Source organism: Oryctolagus cuniculus, chromosome 19 (genome assembly GCF_964237555.1).
Source record: "Oryctolagus cuniculus chromosome 19, mOryCun1.1, whole genome shotgun sequence".
Lineage (NCBI taxonomy): Eukaryota > Metazoa > Chordata > Mammalia > Lagomorpha > Leporidae > Oryctolagus > Oryctolagus cuniculus.
The window spans coordinates 37,509,299-37,530,229 of record NC_091450.1 but is presented as its reverse complement, the minus strand read 5'-3'; the positions used below and the strand labels follow the sequence as shown (position 1 = coordinate 37,530,229).

General features: G+C 56.7%; 1 protein-coding gene and 1 long non-coding RNA gene across 2 annotated transcripts in view; both read left to right on the top strand.

Annotated features, from left to right (window-relative positions):
- LOC138847103 (uncharacterized) overlaps positions 1 to 16,940 on the top strand; it is a 34,956-nt gene extending 18,016 nt beyond the window's left edge. Inside the window, exon 2 of the long non-coding RNA XR_011384706.1 lies at positions 35 to 16,940. This is a non-coding gene — a long non-coding RNA (uncharacterized lncRNA). The remainder of the gene's footprint in view (positions 1 to 34) is intronic.
- Positions 1 to 20,931, top strand: part of GNA12 (G protein subunit alpha 12) — a 101,186-nt gene that overhangs the window by 26,846 nt on the left and 53,409 nt on the right. The gene's annotated exons all lie outside the window — the stretch shown is intronic.

Genomic DNA, 20,931 nt, shown 5'->3' with positions numbered 1-20,931 from the left:
CTGGGCTCGGCCCTGGCCCCGCTCCTGACCCGAGGTCCTACTGCTGCTCCCCTGAGGGTCAGTGAGGCCTGAGTACCTGGGCTCAGTCCTGGCCCCGCTCCTGACCCGAGGTCCTACTGCTGCACCCTGAGGGTCAGTGAGGCCTGAGTACCTGGGAGGCTTGGATTGGGTTCCCAGCTTCTGGCTTCCTCCTGACCCAGCCCCAGCACTGCGGGCATTCAAGGCGTGAACCAGCAGACAGGAGCGCTCCCTGACTTGCTCCTTCTCTCTCAACCCCCCCTCACCCCCCCCCCCGTCTCTCAAAGGATCACTCTTTTCCATTGCATTTTACAGATGGTAGTGTATAGTATTACTTTCTTATGTTTATAACATGTTCTTTAAAAATGTTTAAAGTTAATTTTGTCTGTCTAGCAGATGCTTTGAAGTTCACGGTTACGTCGTTGTGTTCTCTGTCCTCCAGCTTGTAACAGATCCTGGCTAAGTGCTCATTCAGAGAATTGTTGTGATACTTTTGAGTCATGACCGGCCTCTTCCAAAACAGCTTTGTTTTTCTAAATCTGTAGACTTACTATTAGCATGGCTGAGAGACCGGAGAACGATTGTCTAGGTCTCTAAGGTTCTCATCTCTTGTGCCTCGCGTCTTCCGTTCGTCCCCCCTTCCCAGACACTCTGCTGAGAACCCTTGGAAGGGTCTTGGTTTGGACGGGTCAGCGCTGCGGTGTGAGGACACAGTTTGCCCTGCCCTCAGTTCTCCAGCAGATAAGTAAACAGTCCTCCACTGTCCCTGGGCGTGAGGGGCTCCTCGGGGCCAGAGCCTCCGCACTGCCCAGGACTGGCTCAGGCCCAGCTGTGTTACACATGAAGTAAGAAGTGTCTGAGAGGCCAGCGCCGCGGCTCACTAGGCTAATCCTCCGCCTTGCAGCACCGGCACACCGGGTTCTAGTCCCGGTCGGGGCACTGGATTCTGTCCCGGTTGCCCCTCTTCCAGGCCAGCTCTCTGCTGTGGCCAGGGAGTGCAGTGGAGGATGGCCCAGGTGCTTGGGCCCTGCACCCCATGGGAGACCAGGAAAAGCACCTGGCTCCTGCCTTCGGATAGGCACAGTGCGCCGGCCGCAGCATGCCGGCCGCGGCGGCCATTGGAGGGTGAACCAACAGCAAGGGAAGACCTTTCTCTCTGTCTCTCTCTCTCTCTCACTGTCCACTCTGCCTGTCAAAAAATTAAAAAAATAAAAAAATAAAAAAAAAAAAAGAAGTGTCTGAGAACCACGCTTCCTGTCCTCGCTGGGAACCACCTCTCCTGAATTCCAGTAAACCCCGGGCAGGGCTGCGCTGGCCTGCGCTCTGGGGAGTGGGGAGGGGTTCACTCTACTCAACTCCTGGGCGAGCCAGAGACCTGGATCTTACTCGGGTTGGAGAAAGGGGCTCCCTTAAGCCCTGTGTTAGATTTGGCAGGTGAGAGTGTACCCTTGGTTACTGGACAGTCTGCAGATACTGGCTCCAAATTCTGGAGAAACTGCCCTGGTGCAGCCTGGGAGGCGAGAGGCAGAAGCAGACTGGCGGAGGGGCTGAGGCCGGCCGCCTCCTGGAGGAGCCGCAGAGCTGGCAGGTTGGAAGTCCCAGACAGACGGAGATGTGAGGAACTTCCTGCTGACACCGCAAAGCTCGGCCTGCAGATTCTGTGCCCGTCAGTGTGCGTCCACGTTGGACGGGGTGCAAGGCCGTGCACCTGGCAGGTCAGCCTCTGGGCTGGCGCCCACACGTGTAAGCGTTCGCATGCTTGGTGGAGGTACGGGCGAGTGCTGTCGGGGGAAGGGTGTGAAGGAACCCAAAGCTTGTGAACAAAATACTGCTCGTGTTTTAGTGACACGAAGGTCAGGATTCCGACGCCAACCTTGTGTTGCCTGGCAACCAGCCTTTGCGGGCCGGCTTCATGCAGGAAGGAAAACGGCGTACCTGCTGTTGTTTACAGCGCTGTCTCCAGCGAGCGGAGGGCGGGGAGCCCGGATCCGGCTGCACTGCTTTGCCAGGGGCCACCCAGCGTGGCTTCCTTATATAGCATCATTCCTGCAATTTGGGAGTTTCCGGAGCAGATGGAGAAGCAGCTCTGTGTGCATGATTCCGTGTAACTGGCAACACGTGGGCAGCCTGACACCCGCTTTGTCACGCTGTCCCTGCCTGCCGCTGAGGGATGCTGCTTGCTGAGTCCCTTCCCATGGCCGTTGCACAGGGGCAGCAGCAAGATGGGCACCTCGCCCCGGGCAGCTGCGCGTCCCTGCTGGGGAAAGGAGCGGGGCCTCTGCCGGCACTGGGGCTGGCGGGTGCAGTGTCCGCCTGTCTCCGCCATCCGCGAGCTCAGTGTCTCAGAGACGTTTCTGGCCTGGAGTACGCGGAATGTTAATCAGAACACCATGGGGTGCGTCCCTCGCTTAGCCGGCGTTGGTGTGGAATGGGAGAGATTTCTATGTGCGCGTTAACTAGAATGGGGTTGTGGTTTTGTCCTGGAAGGCCAGACGGCAGAGACCACAGCCATGGATGAACCCGGGGAGGGTGGCCCGTGGGTGGCAGCCGCGGGTTCCCGCCGTTGGCGTGTCGTGTGTCTTTCTCTCCCAGCTCGACGAGATAGGCTCCCGACCGGGCTCGGTGCTCACTTGAAGTCTTCGGTTGAGTGGGTTTCGGTGTCTGGAGTTGTGCCGCCATCACCCCACCAGGAAAGCCTGGCGCCTCTCCTCACTCTGCTTCCAACCTTCAGCCGTGTCGCCGCCTGCCTTCTCTGGACATGTCCCGTAACCGTGCCATGCAGGCCTGCCCCTGTGTGCTGACTTCTTGCACTTGGCCTGAGTGTGTGCAGGCCTGCCTGTGCTGCAGCCTGGTGTCTGCCCACTGAGGGCCGCGTGCTGCCTCGCTCTGGTAGGTCTGTCTTGTTGAGCCACCTCCGGGCAGCGGGCGTTAGGTGGCTTCTCCCTTTCGGCGGTTACGTGCGGTGCAGCTGCTGGCACAGGCGTGTGTTCATCTCTCTGGAGTGGCATTGCCTGATCAGATGGTAACTGTTGAACGTTTTGGAAGCAACCAGGCCATTTTCCGAATCGCCTGTGCCCGTTTCATTCAGTGAAAGGTTTCTGTGTCCTCTGTCCTGTGTAGCCCAGCCACTCTGGGGGTGGGAGGGGGTGCCTCCTGGTGGTCTGATTGGCAGTGCCTGTTGGCGCGTCAGGTGAGGTTTCTCTGTGTGCTCACCGGCCATTTGCAGCTCTTCGGAGCACTGTCCACACAGACCCTCTGCCTGTATTTAATCTGGGTTATTTGTCTGATTATGAAGACAGGAATTTAAGTACCGATTTTTAAGACGGATTACCGTGTTTCTCACTTACTGATCTTGCTTGTCGCTCTGTTGCCCCTGTAGCAAGTGACTAGAGCTGAAATCGAAAGTCTCCGTGTGGAGGAAGGCTACGCCCAGCGTCGGCTGGACCGCTGTCCTTCCAGGAGGTGCGAGGGACACCCGAGCGTCTGTAGCAGAACTCGGTTCCTTGTGCCGATCAGACTGAGTCCCAGTTCCCTGGAGGCCGGAGGCCCAGTCCTCCCGCCCGGCCCACACACAGCCCTCAGCCCAGCCGGCAGCAGTGCCTGGAATTGGTGGGACGTGTCCACCTTGCTCTTCTGTTTGTCAGGACTTGACTTGACCGCATCGCACCCACAGAGTCATCCAGTGTTCCCTGCTGTTTAAGGTCAGCCGTTGATAACCTTAATTACGCCTGCCAAGCCCTTTCACGGTGGCACCCGCCTGCTGTTTGAATAACTGGGACGTGTAGGACGCTGCTCCCCAGTGCTCCTGGCCCGCCACTTGGCAGAGGTGGCACTGTGGATTTCAAATTAATCTGAGCGTGAGTATATTGTGTGGAATTTTCCTGTCTGAAATGCTAAGGGTAGTTTTATGGTGGTCCGGTGCATTTTAAACTAGTAATTCATGAGTAGTGTGCTGAGGGAGACTTAAAAGTAAAACGGGCCAGTGCTGTGGCATAGTGTGTAAAGCCATCCCCTGTGGTGCCAGCATCCTACATGGGCACCAGTTCAAGTCCCGGCTGCTCCACTTCTGATCCAGCTCCCTGCTATGGCCTGGGAAAGCAGTAGAGGACGGCCCAACTCCTTGGGCCCCTGCACCCGCGTGGGAGACCCAGAAGAAGCTCCTGGCTTCAGATTGGCACAGCTCCAGCCATTGGAGACATCCGTGGAGTGAACCAGCAGAAGATCTCTGTCTCTCTCTCCCCGTCTCCCTCCCTCTCTGCCTCTGCCTCTCTGTAACTCTGCCTTTCAAATGAATAAATCTTAAAAAAAAAAAAAAGGTAGGAAGGAGAAGAGGGAGGGGACGATGGTGAACACCCACGCGTTCCTTCTTCATGATTACCTGTTTGCTGCAGCGATTTCTTCCACCACCCCACCCTTTGGTTAAGATTTATTTATTTATTTGAAAGGCAGAATTAGAAAGGGGGAGATCTTCCATCTGCTGGTTCACTCCCCAAATGGCTGGGCCAGGCCAAAGCCAGGAGCTTCATCTGGGTCTCCCACGAGGCTCCAGGGGCCCATGCACTTAGGCCATCTTCCACTGCTTTCCCAGGCACATTAGCAAGGAGCTGGATTCTGGAAGTGGAGCATCCGGGACTCGAACCAGCACCCACATAGGATGCTGGAGCCACAGGTGGCTTCACTTGCTATGCCAAAGCGCTGGCTCTCCTTCCCCTTTTTTGCTTCTGTTAATTTCTTCGGTACTCCTCTGCCTCCTGCGATCCTAGAACAGGAACCAGACTGCACTGGGATCTTAGCTTCGCCTTCTCCAGCTCTGGGCCAGAGCAGACCAAGTCCTTTCTCCCTTGAGACGCCCAGAGAAGGAGGGGCAGGGCAGGGACAAACCACAAGGAATACATAACTCCAGGTGATGAGTGGTCTGGAAAATAAAGAGAAGTGGGTGGGAGGACCAAACGCCATTGGGGCGTGCGGTGTGCTGTCCTAGGAGCTTGGCATCTCTGGTGTGGTGGAGCGGAGACTTGCACGGGGAGCATGGCGTGCTGGTTTCTGGGGAAAGTCTGGGAGCTGGAGTGTGCCTGGGGGCCACAGTGTGGGTGCCCAGAGCCGGTGAGGGCGAGAGAGGTGACCCAGCTGTTCTCCTGTCGCCTGCGGTGGGGGCAGGGCGACAGCAGAAACTGGGACGTCACTAGAGGATGGCAGTGGTCTGGACACACTGCAGTCGTGTAACCGGACAGGAGCAGTGGAAATGATAAGTTATGGGGTGCATTTTAGGGTTTTCATCATTTTACAACTCTTAGTTCTCAGCTGTGAAGTAGTGATAATGTAGCTAACTCATGGTTGCTCTTAAAATTATTTATTTATTGGAAAGGCGGAGAGAATCTTCCATCCAGTGGTTCACTCCCCAAACGTCTGTAAAAGCTGGGTCTGGGCCAGGCCAGAATCGGGTGCCTGGAGCTCAGTCCAGGTCTCCCACGTGGGTGACAGGGACCCACGGACTTGGGCCATCACCTGCTGCCGTCCAGGGTGTGCGTTAGCAGGAAGCTGCATCAGATGCGGAGCAGAGACTCGAACCCGGGGACTCGAGTGTCGGATGTAGGCGTCCCAAGCAGCAGCGCCACCGCTGTGCCGAGTGTGCACCCCTGCCCTAAGAACTGAGTGAGTCACTGAGTGCGGGACTCGGGCCTGGGCACGGTGAGGGTCCGGCTCACGCTGGCCTTGCTGTTAGCCTCAGTGTCAGTGTCACTGCTGCCATCCCTTCCTCTCCAGAGGCAGCCGTGTTAGGAATTGGGTATGCATCCGTGTTTCTATACTTGCAGAACCTACGTGAGTCCATAGCCAAGACTTTATTATTTTTTGAAGTTTTAAACAGGTTTATGTATTGAAAGGCAGAGTTAGAGAATCTTCGCCTGCTGTAGCACTCCCCACGTGGCTGCAGTGACGAGCTGGGCCAGGCCAGCGCCAGGAGCCTGGAACTCTGTCCAGTTCTGCCATGTGGGTGGCAGGGGCCCAAGCAGTCAGGCGGCCTTGCACTGCTTTCTCAGGTGCATCCAGGAAGCTGGATTGGAAGTGGAGCACCAGGACTGGAACCAGTGCTCACGTGGGATGCCGGTGTTGCAGTTGGCAACTTCACCCATTGCACAACAATGCCAGACCCCTGGTTTTGTTTGTTTTTACGATGTATATAGATGACCTCATCCTGAATCTATCACTAGAACATCCATGCTCAGCAGTACGTCCGCCCTCTGCCCGTGCTGGCACATTTGAACCAGCGTGCTGCTCGCCTGGCTTGCAGTCAGTTTCCTGACTAACGCGCGTTTTGGTTGTGTGCCACCACGGCCCTGGGCTGTGTGTGCCCGGAGAGCTGCATGGGTTCTCGGGCGGCCCCAGTTGTTCCCCTCCACCGCCAGGCCTGCCTAGGAGATGCTGAAGAGTGAAGAGCTGGCCGCGTCCTTCCGCAGACGGATGCTCACCACGTGCCTGTGGGGGAGGTGACGGAGAAGGTGCGAGGGCTGGTGCGGAACGTGCTCGGGACTTGGCCTGCTCAGAAGTGACTGTCACAGAGAAGTTCAGTCTCACAGGCCCCTAGAAGCAGGAAGCAGAGAGAGGCAGAGGGAGGGGAGCGTCAGGGACTTTGCTTAAACGGGCAGGGCCAGTGAGTGGCTTAGGACTGGACAGTGTGAAGCATTTCAATGACTCTGTGCTGCAGGGTGGCCGGGGTCTCCAGTGCCTGCCCCGGGGTGGGGACAGCAGGGTGGCCGCACGTCTCCATTCCTGCCCCGGGGTGGGGACAGCAGGGTGGCCGGGGTCTCCAGTGCCTGCCCCGGGTGGGGACAGCAGGGTGGCCGGGGGTCTCCATTCCCACCCCAGGTGGGGACTGCAGGGTGGCCGGGGTCTCCAGTGCCTGCCCCGGGGTGGGGACTGCAGGGTGGCCAAGGGTCTCCAGTGCCTGCCCCGGGGTGGGGACTGCAGGGTGGCCGGGGTCTCCAGTGCCTGCCCCGGGTGGGGACAGCAGGGTGACCGGGGTCTCCAGTGCCTGCCCCGGGATGGGGACAGCAGGGTGGCCGGGGTCTCCGGTGCCTGCCCCGGGTGGGGACAGCAGGGTGACCGGGGTCTCCAGTGCCTGCCCCGGGATGGGGACAGCAGGGTGGCTGGGGGTCTCCATTCCCGCCCCGCGTGGGGACAACAGGGTGGCCGGGGTCTCCATTCCCGCCCCGGGTGGGGACAACAGGGTGACCGGGGGTCTCCAGTGCCTGCCCCGGGGTGGGGACAGCAGGGTGACCGGGGGTCTCCAGTGCCTGCCCCGGGTGGGGACTGCAGGGTGACCGGGGGTCTCCATTCCTGCCCCGGGTGGGGGCTGCAGGGGCATCCTGCCTCGGGCAGCTGCCTCCTGGAGGAGTCAGCTTTGTATGTCACACGTGGAAGATGTGCTCACAGGGCCGTCCTGGCTGGCTCTTGCAGATCAGATGTCTGAGGGTCGTAAATGCAGAGAGTGGAGTGTGATTAGATCCAGAGGGGATCCAGAGGGGATCAGACCAAGCAGCTGGGCTGAGAGCAGCCTGAGACCGACCACGTCCTCCCTGCAAGCTTACAGAGAGCCTGGGATGAGGCACTCCCACAGTGCTTAACTTGGGCCCCACCCCCACCCCCAGCACCCTAGTTCACAGATCAGGTGGGTTCCCAGTCCCCAGTGATCCTCGGGGTCCTGAGGCTGACAGCCTTGATCTGGGAGCGAGGACCCCAGGCCCCTCCTGGAGGTTGCTAATGTAAGATAAACCCAGTGTGGCAGGCAGATGCCAGGCCCTGGGGGTGCTGGGCCTCCTGTGAAGAGCAGGCAGTGAGCGGCTTTGTAAGGCCCTGTGCAGCGGGGAAGAGACAGCTTGCCACGTGCTTTGCTGCCGGGATCCACAGTGCCGGCCGAGGACGCCGTAACCACGAGACTGACTACCTGCTCCTGGCGCGCTGCCTTTAGAGTTCTTCCAGGTGTGAAATTCTGTGATTGTGTGCCGTGGGAAAAGTGGCAAGCATGGAAAGGAAACGGGTTTTGTGGTAAGGGTTGCGGTGTTCAGTAGGCTGGTTGGGTAAGGCCTCCCTGAGCAATCTGGGTAGAGACTTCGTGGTTGCAAAAGAAATCCCTCAAGTCTTGGTTTGTGACTTTGGCTTTATTTGTGAGCTCAGAGAAAGCTGAGATAGAGGTTTATTTTTATATCTTTAATTCAGGTGAGTGAAAGTCTTTTTTCATTATTATTTATTTAAAAGGCAGACAAAGATCTGTCAGCCACTGATTGATTGCCTAAATGCCCACAACGGCTAGGGCTGAACCGGGCCAAAGTCAAGAGCCTGGAACTCAGTCAAGGTCTCCCGCGTGGTGGCAGGCACTCAGGGCGCTGGAATCAGGAGCGGAGCTGGGACTCGAACCCAGGCTCTCCTATGTGGGATACGAGAGTCCCAAATGTCACCTTAACCACTGTGCCAAATACCCTCCCCAAGTGGAAACCAGAAAGATAGACGTTGACTCGTGTGGTTAGGAAACTGCACCAGCTTCTGAAACGGGCAGCTGGTTTCCTGCCATCGCAAGCACAAACTGATTGCTAGCCTGGACCCTAGTGGGCTCTTGTTTATTTTTAAAGATTTGTTTACTTATTTGAAACCAAGTTACAGAGAGGAATGACAGTGGCAGGGGGGGGGGGGTATCTTCCATCAACTGGTTCACTCCCCAGATGGCCGCAACGGCTAGAGCTGTGCCGATCCGAAGCGAGGGGCCACGAGCTTCCTCCGGGTCTCCCATGCAGGTGCAGGGGCCCAAGCACTTGGGCTGTCTTACGCTGCTTTCCCAGGTCCTAGCACAGAGCTGGATCAGAAGTGGAGCAGCCAGCATTCAAACTGGCACCCATATGGGATGCTGGCACTGCAGGTGGTAGCCTTACCCCCTACGCCACAGCACCTGCCCCAGAGTGGACTTTAACCTCATGCACCTGCCCAGTCACAGCACTGCTTGGAGCAAGGCAGGTTCCTTAACCTCCCTGTGGGCCAGGATTCTCCAGCGTCACAGCCGACAGACAGGCTGTGTGGACAGACAGAAGGAGATTGGGTACAAGTGGTTATGGGGAAGAAGGCCCATGATCTGTGTGTGCACCGGGCAGACCTGGGGAAGCTGGTATGTGACTCAGTCCAAGTCTGAAGGCTAGAAACCCAGGGGAGCCAAGCTGGCAGCCCAGCCCCAAGGCAGGAGATGAGAATGGCAGTCCCTGCTGGAGCACTGCGGGGTGGGGGGTGGCTTCTCCAACCCCCACCTTTGGGTCCACTCATGTCCTCACGACATTGAAGATGCCCACGCGTGGTGGGGAGGGCCCATGGCCGAGGCCACCCGTTCTACCGCCTGTGTCTGTCCTCTGAGACGTCCTCGGGCAGCCCCTAGGACAGCATTCCAAGGGGTAATCTTGGCCCAGTCTGTTTCCTGCTCTGTAGACAGTCTTTCTCATGGGCAGAAATAGGCATGGCCTCAACTCCAGAATTTCTTGGTAGTGTGATGCTTCCTGCTTCTCCAACTTCAGGCCTTTTTATATATATATAATTTATTTATTTATTTGAAAGGCAGAATTACACACACAGAAACAGACTTACAGAGAGAGAGAGAGAGAGCTTCCATCTGCTGGTTCACTCCCAGGATGGCTGCAGTGACCAGGGCTGGGCCAAGCTAAGGCCAGGAGCCAGGAGTTTCATCCCGATCTCCCACTCGGGTGCAGGGGTCCAAGCACTGGGCCGCCTGCTGCTGCTTTCCCAGGAGCTGGATTGGAAATGGAGCAGCTGGGCCTGGAACCAGCACCCCTTGGGATGCTGACTTCACAGGCTTGACCCAGCACACCACAACGCTGCTCCCCGGTTGTGGTCTCAGACCTTGTGCTGGACTGTTGCTCCGCTGCCTTGTGTGTGTCCTTCATGGACCGGTCTGCCTTTCCGTGGCGTGCTGGACTTTTCCCTGGAGCCCTGCCACCCCCCCAGCTTCTTCCGGGGCGGGGCAGAGAGCAGTTTGCTTCCCTTGTGTGGGGCAGTGACGTCTCCTACTGCGCGCTCACTGAGGAAGCTGCACGGCCTCACTGACAGGAGCTTCCGGTCCCCTGGGGATGGAGAGGCAGGAGACAGGAAGCCTGGACAGGAGGGGGCTGTCCCTGACGGAGTGGGTACAGGGGGGGGGGGCATTTACTAGGGGGAGCCTTCTGTTTCAACAAAGCTTATAAATGCTTCAAGTTTGTTTTGTCCTAGAGCTAAAAACCATACGCCCTAGCTTACTGTTGGGGTGAGGCAGTTGCACCCTAGCTTACTGTCGTTGGGGTGAGGCAGTTGCACCCTAGCTTTCTGTCGTTGGGGTGAGGCAGTTGCACCCTAGCTTTCTGTCGTTGGGGTGAAGCAGTTACATCTTGAAGGTCCTGAGCTCTGGGTTTCGTGTGTGTGTGTTCTTCCTTAAAGCCATCAGAAAAGGCCAAGGAGCCGTATTTTGTGTGCCTGCTTCCTCCTTAGCTGGAGTAGGATTTTCTACCGTCTGGACAAACTTCTGGACTGGGGTAGGGTCTGCGTTCCCGTGGCTCTGTAGGCAGCAGCCGTGCTGAGCAGGAGCAGGGGGGCCTGGCCTTGGGGGGCACCAAACCTGAAGACTGTGCCACTTCAGAAGAACAAGGAAGTAAGGGAAGCGGGAGTGATCCACCACAGCTGAAGAGAAGCAGACGGGAGACCTGAGGGAGGGATTCTTTCTTAAGACTGAGGTCAGCTTTCCCCCAGCAGTGCTGGTGCAGGGGCCCGTTCCCAGGGGCCTGGTGCACAGCATCTGCAGGGCGGGCCTGCCTCGGCGCTGCCTCCCAGGGAAGTGTCCTGCTTGCCCGCGCGCTTGTGGCTGCTGCCCGGTGCGCTCCGGTCCTCACGAAAGCAGAGCAGCACATGCCTCCCGGCTCCCGGCTCTCGGAGCAGAGTGCCTGTGCGGAGACGGACAGGTGCCCAGTGCACCTGCTGGCCTGGGACACAGACCCACACTGCAGGCCGGCGGTCAGGCTTGGCGCTTCCGTTGTGGAGCACGTGAGGAGCCTATCAAGAAGTAGTTCTTGTTTCTAATCCTTTTTTACTTAAACCTTATCTAATTTGCACAGTGTACTTTCAGGTAGATTGACTTTACATTGAGGTCTGTCTCAAGGGACTTTTTTTTTTTTTTAACTTCATTTACTTATTTGAAAATCAGAGTCACACGGATACAGGAAGAGACAGATTTCCATCTGCTTCTTCACTCCCAAATGGCCACAGTGGCTGGGCCAGGGCCAGGCTGAAGCCAGGAGCCAGGGGCTTCGTCCAGGTCTCCCACGTGGGTGCAGGGCCCAAGGACTTGAACCATCCTCTGCTGCTCTCCCAGGCCACAGCAGGGAGCTGGACTGGAACTGAAATCAGCACCACGTGGGACACTGGCATCATACGTGGCAGCTTTACCAGCTGCACCACAATGCCAGCCCCTCCAAGTGGCGTGTTTTAAAAAGATTTATTTACCTATTTGAAAGACAGAGAGAGAGATCTTCCATCACCGGTTCACTCCCCCAAATGACTGCAACAGCCAGGGCTGGGCCAGGCTGACTCCAGGAGCCAAGAACTCCATCCAGGTCTCTACGTGGGTGACTGGGCCATGGCTTCAGGCCATCATCTGCTGCCCGCCCAGGCCCACTGACGGAGCTGGGTCAGGAGCACCGTAGCCAGGACTCACACGGGCACCCCGGTATGGGGTACCTGTGTCGCCAGCAACAGCTTACCCCACTGTGCCACAGGGTCGCCCCACCACGTGATTTTTAGGCGCCTATCGATAAACAACAGTTTGGTAGAAGGTCCTTTACGCTCGTAACAGGAGGTTTACTTGAGGAACAACAGGAAGCCCTTTGCTCCTGCACTCTGAAACGTGCTAGCGTTGCTGCTTTTCCTGGCCTCTCTGTGCCACGGCTGAGAAACCCGGCCCTGTAGCTCGGCGCCCTTTCATGTCCGCCTGGCTTGGCCTCACAGCAGCCGCTCGGCCCTGTGAGTCACACAGGGTCCCCGTGGCCTGCGGGCACTAGAGGGGAAGGCCCTGGCTGTGTGCAGACACGCAGGCGTCCGGAGGAGTCACCGGGGAGCTTCCCGGCCCCGGGAGCTGGGCCCCTCTGTGTCTGCAGCTGCCCTCGCCCACAGGGCTTCAGGCTGGGTTTCTTTCAAGCCTGGGTTTTCTCTCAAAGGCTAGTCTTCTCCTGGAAGGTGAGATTCCCCAGGAAGTGGCTCCTGCCTCTGATGGCTCGGCGGCTGAGCTGCTGGCCCCGGAGGCCCTGTGGAGCCTGAGCCGGCCGGGCCCTACTCCACATCTCTCCTCAGCATCTTGCCAGCCACTGCTGGCGTCCGTCCCCGGGATCCGGCTTACTGTTGCTGCTCGGACCAGAGCTAAGTTCCACCGAGGGCGCAGCGTGGCTCCTGTGAGCAGTTAATACTGTTGTGGGTACCTGCTACCACGGTGAGGAGGCAGAGCCATAGCAGGTGTTCGGGTCACCAGGCAGAGCCCTCACGAGTGGGATGAGTGCTGTTGTGAAAGGGACCCCAGAGGATTCGACCTCCGCTTCCTGCTGGGGCACGGCTGCCAGGCCTGTCTGTGCCCCACCGAGGGAGCGCTCCCCAGCCCCTGGTCTACAGGAGCTCGGCCGTAGGCTGCCAGTTGCTAGGACTGGTGCAGCAGGCTGTGCCGCGTCTGGTTGTTGGCTGTGGACTGCGTTGTGGGGCAGCTAAGCCAGGTGCTGCACGAGCCCCCCTCCCATGGCGCTCGCGGTCTGGGGGCCAGGCCATCGCCCTGCAAGCAGCAGCGCGTTCCGGAGGGCTCGCTAGAAGGCTGCTCTGGGTGCAGGAGAGTTTCCGAAGGTTCCTGTGCGCTTGGAAAGGAAGCAGTCCACAGACGTGTGGGGCGCTTCCGGGCACCCCCATCCCTGGCCTGTGGAGAGGAAATGGGTTAAAGGATTTCCAGACTCGTACATCCATATTTCTGTCCTAATCCACGGTATCAGTATCAGTTGGTTAACCTCAGTAGTGACTACTTGTGTGGTGAGCTTTGTGCTGAGAAAGAAGATGACCAAGGATATCTGAGCTGTGTGCTGTTTGAGTACAGGGCAGATCTCATTCATCTGAACCTCTGCTTCCGGCTTCTGAGACGTGAGGTACCCCACTGTGCCTGGGAGGTTGACAGCGCTGCTACCCGTGGTTAGCAGAGGCCCCAAGGTCCCTTCCTTTACCCCATCAGCAGGTGGAGAAGCGGTGTGTTCCCAGCCTGGAGCATGGATATGAGCAGAACACACACAGAGATGTCCCTGAGGCCCGTGAGCGGGACAGAGTGCCTCGTGACGCTAGCAGGATCTGCTCCAGAGCGGAGCAAGGCCAGGCCAGCGAGCGGGGTGCACACAGGGTATGAGGCGAGATTTGAGCTGGCGACCGAGTAGAGGCTGGAAGGAGTGAAGGCAGAGTGAGGGAGCCGTGGCTGGGGCAGAGGGCTTCAGCTCTCGGAACCAGACAGGCAGCGATCCCAAGGCAGAACCAGGAGGCCGGTGTGGCTGGAGTGCCTGAGCGGGGCAGGCCAGGGCAGGCCGGGGCATGAGGGCCTTCTGGGCTTCTGCAAGGATACAGGCTGCCTGAGGGGCCCCTGGCAGGTTTTGTTGTTGTTGCTGTTAAAGATTGATGTATGTACTCGAAAGAGTTATACTGAGAGAGGGAGAGGCAGAGAGAAAGGTCTTCCATCTGCTACCCAGTTGGTCACATCACTACCCAGTTGGTTGCAACAGCCGGAGCCGTGCCAGTCCGAAGCCAGGAGCCAGGAGCTCCTTCCAGAAATACCCAGCAAGAATGAACCGAAGGGTTACCCATAAACGAGAGAGAAGGAAGACACTGGAAGGGGCACTCTGCAGGAGAGGGCCCTGCGAGGCTGGTGTGCCCATGCGGGGAGAGTGCTCTCTCCCCCTCCTGCCCCTTTCCATAAGGAAGGGGTGTGGCCCCAGTCATGGCCAGCCAGCGTGTGATCTGAGCGTGTGCCCTGGTCCCGAACGTGACAGGTGCGTCCTGGGAAGGTGGGTGCATCAAGCCAGCGAGTAAAGAGGCAGGGTACCGTTGCAGAGGCTCGTCTGAAGTCTGACAGTCGCACTGTCTCCCACAGAAGACAGGTGGCGAAGAGCAGGGTTTCGTGAAGCAGCCAAGATGCTAGCGGAGTGGGGGGTCATTGCACCTAGTAGTTTCCCACAGGGCTCCGTGGGGTAAGGAAGCAGCGCTCTCCTGAGAGCTGTCTTCACGGAGCCAATGCTGAAGAGGAAACGCCGCAGTGTCGCGGCGTGATGGTGTCTGCCTGGCGTGGCATCTCACCACTGCAGTGTTGCGGCGTGGTGGCAGCTCACCACTGCAGTGTTGCAGCGTGGTGGCGTCTGCCCGGCGTGGCAGCTCACCACTGCAGTGTTGCGGCGTGGTGGCGTCTGCCCGGCGTGGCATCTCACCACTGCAGTGTTGCAGCGTGGTGGCGTCTGCCCGGCGTGGCATCTCACCACTGCAGTGTTGTGGTGTGGTGGTGTCTGCCCGGCGTGGCATCTCACCACTGCAGTGTTGTGGTGTGGTGGTGTCTGCCCGGCGTGGCATCTCACCACTGCAGTGTTGCGGCGTGGTGGCGTCTGCCCGGCGTGGCGTCTGCCCGGCGTGGCGGCTCACCGCTGCAGTGTTGCAGTGTGGTGGCGTCTGCCCGTGGTGGCATCTTCCCGGCGTGGCGGCTCACCGCTGCAGTGTTGCGGCGTGATGGCGTCTGCCCGGCGTGGCATCTCATCACTGCAGTGTTGCAGCGTGGTGGCAGTCTCTCTGGCGTGGCCTCTCATCTACTACCTTGTTCACTGAGTTTATTTTCTCTGATTACAATTTTGTCTTCTTCAAACTTCGGTCAGTCCTATCATCAGCTCGGAACTTTGCACTGGGTGGTCTGAGAGAGGAGGAGGAGGAGCCGCTGGTGTTATCCTGGCTGTTAAGGGGCACCTTGTTTTCCTGCTGCGTTGTTCGTCTCTGTTTATGTTAACAGTAATTAATATTAACCCTCTGAGCAGATGCAGTGCTTCTTCTAAGAACTCTGGCTAGGTGTTTTATGTTATTCTCTATGCCGTGAGAGGGGGTGTATTGAAAGTATTGACGGAGCCGCGTTCCATCCCTGGAAGCATGAGAGACTTCAGGAATTCAAACACTCATGAAGGGTAAACAACTCTTACTAAGTTGCTTTGTTACTTATTTTGTCTATTACTTTATTGTTCAGTAATGGCTATTAATGAGATTTAGAGGGAAATGAATATAACAGGGAATATAAAAATTTCTTTGAAGTGGAGAAGTCAACATCTCTTTTCTTTTTTCTAAAGACTTGTTAATTTGAAAGTCACAGAGAGAGAGAGAGGTCTTCCATCTGCTGGTTCACTCCCCAGATGGCCACACGGCCAGAGCTGGGCCAGTCAGCGTCTCTTAATTTTCGGATTGCATGTGCGTATGTACTAAGTTTGCTTCCTTTTCAGTTGCCAGTTGTGATTTCTCTTTGAGCTTTGGTCTGGGGATGTACCTCCCTAAGTTTCAGTGAAGCGTGAAGCAAGTCGTGAGGAAAGCAATTTGGGGGGCTGGCCTGTGGTGCAGCCGGTAAAGCCGCCACCTGCGGTGCCAGTATTCCATATGGGCGCCCACTTGAGACCCGGCTGCTCCACTTCTGATCCAGCTCCCTGCTAATGGCCTGGGAAAGCAGTGGAAGACGGCCCCAGTCCCTGGACCTGGGCACCCACATGGGAGACCCAGGTGAAGCTCCTGGCTCCTGGCTTTGGCCTGGCCCAGCCCTGTGGTTGCGGCCATCTAGGGAGTGAACCAGCGGGTAGAAGACCTCTGTCTCTCTCTCTCTGACTCTGCCTTCCAAATAAATATTTAAGAAATTAGAAATTGAAGCAATTTGGGGAAATTAAAGAATGCAGAGTCACCAGCTGCGTGAGTCGGCACATTTCTGGAGAGCGGCGTGAGGATGTCCGTCGGAAGCCTCACGGTGACGCAGCAGCCCCGCTGCTCAGCGTGGAGGAGCTGCCAGCGCAGGAGCTGTCTGGAGGCGGTCTGCCCCGGGAGCTCCTGGCCTGCGGGGCACTTGGCGCGTTGGGCAGCGCAAGGCTGCTGCAGTCACAGCTCCACCCTGGGCGCCCTGAAACGTCCCGTCACGTGGGAAAGTGCTCATGCGCTGCTGGGGCTGCTTTTAGAGAGTTAGGACAAATCGTGTGCATACACGCAGAGAGAAAGACTCGCTGTGAGGAGTGCTGCAGATGACGTTCCAAGATGTTAGTAAGTTACTTCTAGGTGACTTTCTGCCTGCGCTTTCTACACTGAGAGTGTATTAGGTCTGCAGTCAGAGCGGGCTCTGAGCAGGGCTGCCGTCCAGCAGCGCTGTCCAGTGGAGGCCAGCGCGTGCCCCGCTCACTCCTCAGGTCTGTGGCAGAAACTGGAGACTGAATTCAGTGTAGTGCCTCTAACCTAACACAGCCAAAGACGTCACGGTTCCAGCAAGCAGTGAGCATGGCCCTGCGATGTTTCATAACACGTAGAAGCCAGGCTGTACTCGCGAGACAGCCCAGCCCAGCCGGCCACACCTGCCCCACGCCGCAGCCACGGCCGTTCCGAGTCTGTGCTGCCGGCACTGTGCCTGGGTGGCTTTTTTGTCCTCTTTGGGGATTAGATGAAAGTGAGAAATGAACACAGTTTCTTCTCATTTAGCCAGGCCTATAGCATACCCCATTCCTTCTGGATTTGGGGTTTTTAAAATAATTTTTGTTTATTTTTTGTTTGTTTGAAAGGCAGAGAATGAGAGAGAGAGACAGAGAGTGAGCTTAAATCTGCTGGTTCACTCCCCAAATATCTTTAATAGGCAGAGCTGGGTCAGGCCAAAGCCAGGAGCCGGAAGCTCAACCCGGGGTCTTCTCCTGTCTTCTCGTGGGTGACAAGAACTCTAGTGTTCAGTCACCATTGCTTCCTGGTGCCTGGGCATCAGCGGGAAGCTGGAATTAGAAGCAGAGCCAGAAGTAATACCCAGGTACTGAGGGCCGGCATTGCGGCTTTGCAGGTAACACCAGGGTCCCACGTGGTGCTCGTTCATATTCCAGCTGCTCCTCTTGTGATCCAGCTCCCTGCTAATGACCTGGGGAAGCAGCAGCAAATGGCCCGAGTGCCTGGGCCCCTGCAACCCACATGGGAGACCTGGAAGAAGCTCCTGCCTTCAGACTGGCTCCACTCATTTGAGAAGTGAACCAGTGGCTGCAGGCTATCTGTCTCTTCCCCTCTGTCTCTCTATAAACTCTGCCTTTCAAGTAAATAAAATACATCTTAAATAAGAAAGAAACCAGGCACTCTAGTGTGAGGTGCAGGTGTGCCAGGTAGCATCCTACCTACTGTACCAAACACCTGCCCCTTAATTCCAATTTTTAAAAACATTCTGGAGAATCTTGGGAACGTCGGGGTCGACTGGTGTCTCCTTCCAGCCGCGGTGCCCGCTGTCAGCTGCAGGGAAAGTGGCAGGCGGACGGCAGCTGTGTGGGGGTGTGAGAACACGGTGACACCTCTGTCCTCTGAGAGCAGTGTCTCTGGGCTGGTTTTGTTTCTCTAGAATAAGAACGTGCTTGTATAGAGTGTGGCTTTATGGTCAGCCCTTCCCACGGACCAGCCCAGCGACCTTGAGCTGGTTTTCTCATCGGTGAAACGGAGCAACACCAGTCACCTGGCCAGGGCATGGAGTGAGCTGCACGTGGCCCTCGTGCCGTTCCCACGGCAGGTGCTGGGCATGGCGGGGGCGGGGCAGGCGGCTGTGGGCACAGCTTCTGTGAAGTGGCCTTCAGGTTGCCACACGAGCCAGAGCTCTGTGCCCTGCCCCGTCCACACCTTAGTCAGTGTTCAGAAGCTTGGTAGAAAGGCTGGGTGAGCGCATGGTGCCTCTGGCCTTGATCTCCCACAGGAGTCCTGAGCCCCAGCTCCGTCAGTGGGAAGAGGAGCTGTGACTCAGCACGCAGGAGCCGTGACTCGGCACGCAGGAGCCACCAGCACGGCACACGGGTCCTGTGTGGAGACACAAAGGGTGTTTTATAAAGTGGACGTTGGTCTTGGGAAGTGAAGACGTGTGACGACCCTGCAGGCCCCACAGTTGCCCTCGCGCCCCAGGATGGCCCTGACAGATCACAAGCAGCCTGGAGACACTTCCCCAAAGGACTGCAGTGTCTCTGTGCTCACAGCCCTCGCGTGGCTTCCTTCCACTTTGTTTGCCCTCCCTGCCAAAAAGCGGCTCTATGGTTGGGACCTCTGACCCTCAGCCTAGTCCTGTGTGGTGTGAGGTGGGGGTACAGGAAAGCCCCACACTGCAACAGACTCGCTCACAGGGCTCTGGTCAGCAGCTCTCAGACTGAACCCTGTGTACACACATACACACACACAGCTCTCAGACTGAACCCAGTGTACACACACACACACACACAGCTCTCAGACTGAACCCAGTGTACACACACACACACACACAGCTCTCAGACTGAACCCAGTGTACACACATACAAACACAGTTCTCAGACTGAACCCAGTGTACACACACACACACACACACACAGCTCTCAGAGTGAACCCAGTGTACACACACACACACACAGCTCTCAGAGTGAACCCAGTGTACACACACACACACACAGCTCTCAGAGTGAACCCAGTGTACACACATACACACAGCTCTCAGAGTGAACCCAGTGTACACACACACACAGCTCTCAGACTGAACCCTGTGTACACACACACACACACACAGCTCTCAGACTGAACCCAGTGTACACACACACACACTCACAGCTCTCAGACTGGACCCAGTGTACACACATACACACAGCTCTCAGAGTGAACCCAGTGTACACACATACACACAGCTCTCAGAGTGAACCCAGTGTACACACACACACAGCTCTCAGACTGAACCCTGTGTACACACACACACACACACAGCTCTCAGACTGAACCCAGTGTACACACACACACACTCACAGCTCTCAGACTGGACCCAGTGTACACACATACACACAGCTCTCAGAGTGAACCCAGTGTACACACATACACATAGCTCTCAGAGTGAACCCAGTGTACACACACACACACACAGCTCTCAGAGTGAACCCAGTGTACACACACACACACAGCTCTCAGACTGAACCCAGTGTACACACACACACACAGCTCTCAGACTGAACCCAGTGTACACACACACACACACAGCTCTCAGAGTGAACCCAGTGTACACACACACACACACAGCTCTCAGAGTGAACCCAGTGTACACACACACACACACACAGCTCTCAGACTGAACCCAGTGTACACACATACAAACACAGTTCTCAGACTGAACCCAGTGTACACACACACACACACACACACAGCTCTCAGAGTGAACCCAGTGTACACACACACACACACAGCTCTCAGAGTGAACCCAGTGTACACACACACACACACAGCTCTCAGAGTGAACCCAGTGTACACACATACACACAGCTCTCAGAGTGAACCCAGTGTACACACACACACAGCTCTCAGACTGAACCCTGTGTACACACACACACACACACAGCTCTCAGACTGAACCCAGTGTACACACACACACACTCACAGCTCTCAGACTGGACCCAGTGTACACACATACACACAGCTCTCAGAGTGAACCCAGTGTACACACATACACACAGCTCTCAGAGTGAACCCAGTGTACACACACACACAGCTCTCAGACTGAACCCTGTGTACACACACACACACACACAGCTCTCAGACTGGACCCAGTGTACACACACACACACTCACAGCTCTCAGACTGGACCCAGTGTACACACATACACACAGCTCTCAGAGTGAACCCAGTGTACACACATACACATAGCTCTCAGAGTGAACCCAGTGTACACACACACACACACAGCTCTCAGAGTGAACCCAGTGTACACACACACACACAGCTCTCAGACTGAACCCAGTGTACACACACACACACAGCTCTCAGACTGAACCCAGTGTACACACACACACACACACAGAGCTCTCAGAGTGAACCCAGTGTACACACACACACACACAGCTCTCAGAGTGAACCCAGTGTACACACACACACACACACACACACAGCTCTCAGAGTGAACCCAGTGTACACACATACACACAGCTCTCAGAGTGAACCCAGTGTACACACACACACAGCTCTCAGACTGAACCCTGTGTACACACATACACACACAGCTCTCAGACTGAACCCAGTGTACACACACACACACACACACACACACACAGCTCTCAGACTGGACCCAGTGTACACACACATACACACAGCTCTCAGAGTGAACCCAGTGTACACACACACACAGCTCTCAGAGTGAACCCAGTGTACACACACACACACACAGCTCTCAGACTGAACCCAGTGTACACACACACACACAGCTCTCAGAGTGAACCCAGTGTACACACACACACACACAGCTCTCAGACTGAACCCAGTGTACACACACACACACAGCTCTCAGAGTGAACCCAGTGTACACACACACACACACACACACAGCTCTCAGAGTGAACCCAGTGTACACACACACACACAGCTCTCAGACTGAACCCTGTGTACACACACACACACAGCTCTCAGAGTGAACCCAGTGTACACACACACACACACACACACACAGCTCTCAGACTGGACCCAGTGTACACACACACACACAGCTCTCAGAGTGAACCCAGTGTACACACACACACACACACACAGCTCTCAGAGTGAACCCAGTGTACACACACACACACACACACACAGCTCTCAGACTGAACCCAGTGTACACACACACACAC